We start from the raw sequence: 4,646 nt of genomic DNA, 5'->3' as shown, positions 1-4,646 counted from the left end.
CTAACCGGTTTTCATTGCGATGAAGCAAATTATCAAGAAGAAGGAGAATGAAAATGTTTTTTTACAAAGAAGTACAAAAAAGTACAAAATGAAGAAAATAATATATAAAACAATAATATATAAAAAAAATAAATATACCCATACATTATATTGTCTTTGAGCTTTTGTAGTTCAATAGTAGTTCATGTATAAGTTGGTAGGAAAAAAAAAATATATATATATATATATGTATATATGTACTATAAATCATATATATACATATACATAGAAATATATATATATATATATATCTCATATATTCTATATTGCACATATCTATTATATATATGTATACTAGTCACATGACGCTTTTCTTCCTCTTTATTTTGTGTGTATACGTATATGCGTGCGTGTGTGTATGTATGTATCTATCTATATATGTATGTGTGTGTTGTTGTGTGTGTTGTTGTGTGTGTGTGTGTGTGCATGTGTGTGCGTGCGCGTGCGCGTATGTATATATCCAAAATGCATATATACAAAATCAAGAAAAAGAAAAGCATTATGTGACTAGTATTCATAATTATGCCGCACTTAAGTGTTGCAGATGAAATATCTGCGTTCAGAAGGTTTGTAAATGAACCAAAAACGTATCATCTGGACTGTGTGTGATCGGAATAACTAAATAGATCATTTATGAATACACGCAAGAAGGTGGATGATATAAACAGAAATTGGTTAAACCAGAGATGATGGAATATAGTTCACAGAGAAATCTTCTCCCCTTCGCACCATTTCTCTCTCTCTCATACACACACACACGCGCACACACAAACGCGCGCACACACAAACACGCGCACATACACACATCCGTTCACTTCATATGTATATGTATATAAAAGAGTGAAGGAAAGATATATATGTGTGTGTGTGTGTGTGTGTGAGGGAGGGAAAGAGAGAGCTAGACAGAGACTGTGAAAGAGAAAGCGAGCTGTCAATGCTTTCTGTGCGATAACGATTTGATGAGAAACTTCAATCCAAGGAAGAGACAAATGCAGTGCATAAGCAGGGAATGTACGTATGCTAGGTACATGGCCATTAATACGTAATACGGGGTGCGTTCAAGAAGTATCTGCCGATAAAACTAACGAGAAGTCGTGCCACCTTTCCCCGCATGCGGGAAAAATTTTCACGCCGGTGGGCCGCGTCAGTTTTCGGCTGGTACGCCTAGAGTACGGACGAGTAGTGTGCGCTTATCGGATTTTCGTTTTCATGCAGAGATATTGCATCACATTTTGTCAAAAGCTTGGTGATACTCACGCTCAAATCTTCTAGAAGATTCAGCAAGCCTTTGGCGATGATGCCATGGACAAAACTCAGATCATGGAGTGGTACAAACGCTTCAAACATGGTCGCACTTCAGTGGAGAGTGAGGCACGCTCGGGCAGGCTATGAATTAGCCGAAATGAGGAACTGTTTGGGAAGATTCAGCAAATAGTCATGGAAGACTATTGTGTAACAATCTAGAAAATTCTTCACGAAGTGGGATAAGCACAGGATCAGCGCATTCTATTTTAACAGAAGATTTGTGCAAGCGGACAATGTCGGCAAATTCGTTCTGAAGGTGCTTGGCGGAGCAGGTGAAGCAACTCCTCATGGAAATCGCCCAGGACATGCTGGACTGTGCAAGCCATGACCCAAACTTCCTGAAGACAATCATCACTGGAGATGAGACAAGGGTTTATGATCACTGCTGAAAAGAGTTCGGTCATCCTGCAGGTGGGTGAGGCGAAGTGAAGGCTTCAGTGTTAGATAGACCTTCTTAAAATATATTCTACATGAACAAATAATAAAGTCTTAGTGTATTAGAGATTACTTTGAAATAAGATATGGCAATAGTTTTGGTAACATTTAAAACTAAACTGAACTTTTAGAATTTGAGGAAATATATTATTTTGTATACTTAGAAGTCTGAATTCCTCAGTTTGCTTCACCCACCCGCGAAGCTACATAGAAATGTCTATGCTGGATGAATATGTACTGCAATTGAACCAATTAAATGCACATAAATGTCAAAGGACATTAGGACACATATGCAACCGAAACACGTGTCGGACTGGAATCTAATGTGAATTTTATAGGAACAATACTGTAACAAACAACTTTTGAAGATGCATAATTCGCCATTCTTATTTACGAACTGACCCCGTGCCGTCAAAAATGATTGCTAATTGTAGTATTTTATATATAAAAAGGGTAAAAAAGGTGAAAAAAAATCAAACTGTTTCAACTCTGTGTAAGTATGCGTGTGTATGTGTGTATGTGTTTGTATGTTTGTGTGTGTGTGTGTATGTGTGTGTGTGTGTGTGTGCGTGTGCATATGTATACACTTATATGTATGAGTAGCACAGTCTGTAGCAAACGCGGATTTCTACACTTCGTCACAGTCCGCTCCCTTCTGTTTATATCTATCTATCTATCTATCTATCTATCTATCTATCTATCTATCTATCTATCTATCTATATGTGTAAATGCGCGTGTGTCTTTAATTTTATTTATGGATCTTTCTAAATAAACATACACAAATACATACACACTCACTCAAATATATAAATATATTTTACACAAAAACACACACACACACAAACACACACACACACACACACACACACACACACACACAAACATTCACATTCCTCTCTTTTTCACGCACACACACATGCTCACACAGAGCTGAAGTGTTGTTTGATTTTTGTTTCACCGTTGACTTTTCACAATCCCACTTCCATCGGCGGATCACCTCTTCCTTTCTCATTCATATGTTGTGAGGGAGAAGTACAAAAGAATATTATTATAATAGATTATTATAGTAGAAGATACACGACGCTCTCTTTGACGCTTCCGTTCCCTCATTGTTATTACTTTCTCTCACTCACTCACTCTCAGTCATGGCTATTACTCTCACTACTTCTCCTTCACTGAGTTACTATTTTCTCTTTTCCCTTTTCACCCCTACTGAGTGATTTGGGACAAATATATATATATACAAATATATAAAAACACTACGCTCATTATTGTATTAGGAGATGATGTCTGTTTGCATGCGTATATACATATATGTCGACCTGTATATATGCATATACGCATAAATGAAATTGTCTCTTAGTGAAAGCAAGATATTTCACATTCTAGGACAGCAAGATATTTCACATACTAAGATTCAATACCTGTGATATTCAAGTACAATTTCTTTGAACACCTATCGATCAATTTGAATATGGAGAGTTGAAGCATTAGTAACAAATCTATTTTTCAGGTGTAAAAATCTGAAGTATATCGTTTAGAATTGATCTATTTGTTCTTTATATTAGTATTACAATAGATATGTACAATTTTATGTCAAAACATGAATAAAAATGTCCTAATTCTTATACTTGAGTTGTTTTCTCTTAATTTGCAATGAGTACATTTCTGAAATAAATGAAATATCTTGAATTTATTTCATAAATAATAAAACCACTTTGTGTTGAGAGAGAATGGGGCCCGATTTAATCAATAGTAAATGAAATTATTATGATTGATGTCGATGAAAATTGCAAGGCGGTTGAGGTCACAAACCAATTACCAAAATATATCTTGTGTGTGTGTGTGTGTGTGTGTGTGTGTGTGTGTGTGTGTGTGTGTGTGTGTGTGTGTGTGTGTGTGTGTGTGTGTGTGTGTGTGTGTGTGTGTGTTTATTTCGATGTTCATATCATTCCCTAAAGAAATTATCTGCATCAATTAAGTGAAGTATTATCATTGAAATTATGTTGCAGGCTATCATCTGATAGTTTTAAAAGTTCCGTCGGAGTTGAAATATACTCGCCTATCTTCCATGATAGAACGTGTACACTTGCATTAAACATTTACTTTGTACCATTTGTATGGAACATTGAAATGTGACGTTGCTAACAGGAATATTTATTTGTAAGTGTTCTCCTTCAGCACAACCTCATTTGAAGCGAATCCGTACACACGCAGGCAAGAAATTACATGATTGATTTATAATACTAATGAGATTGCTTCTTAGCAAACATTTATCTTCTGGTAGGGCAACATATCAGGAAACCCAATGATGTGATTCGATTCCCATTATCCACAAACATTCTTTCTAACAAGTTATAAGTAATTTGTTTGACTAAAAACATGATAACTGACAACCACTGTTCTTTATTCTTCTTGACGATAGAAAGAACTTTCTCGTAAGGAAAATGCATGCATGCATATAAGCAAAAGGTAATAAAACTCTGAAACCGTGGAAAATAATTTGCATTACATTAACATATTGGTTTCAAATTTTGGTACAAGGCTAGCATGTTCAGGAGAGGGGGTTAAGTCGATTACATCGACTCCACTGCATGACCGATAAGTTCACCGTCATCAATTCACCATTTTTTTGCTTTTCAATAAAATAGTTTTTAACAGGCGTAGGAGTGGCTGTGCGGTAAGTAGCTTGCTTATCAACCACATGGTTCCGGGTTCAGTCCCACTGCGTGGCACCTTGGGCAAGTGTCTTCTACTATAACCTCGGGCCGACCAAAGCCTTGTGAGTGGATTTGGTAGACGGAAACTGAAAGAAGCCCGTCGTATATGTGTATATATATATATATATATATATATATATATATAT

This window comes from Octopus bimaculoides, chromosome 2 (genome assembly GCF_001194135.2).
Source record: "Octopus bimaculoides isolate UCB-OBI-ISO-001 chromosome 2, ASM119413v2, whole genome shotgun sequence".
Classification (NCBI taxonomy): Eukaryota; Metazoa; Mollusca; class Cephalopoda; order Octopoda; family Octopodidae; genus Octopus; species Octopus bimaculoides.
Note: the sequence above shows the minus strand (reverse complement) of the source record.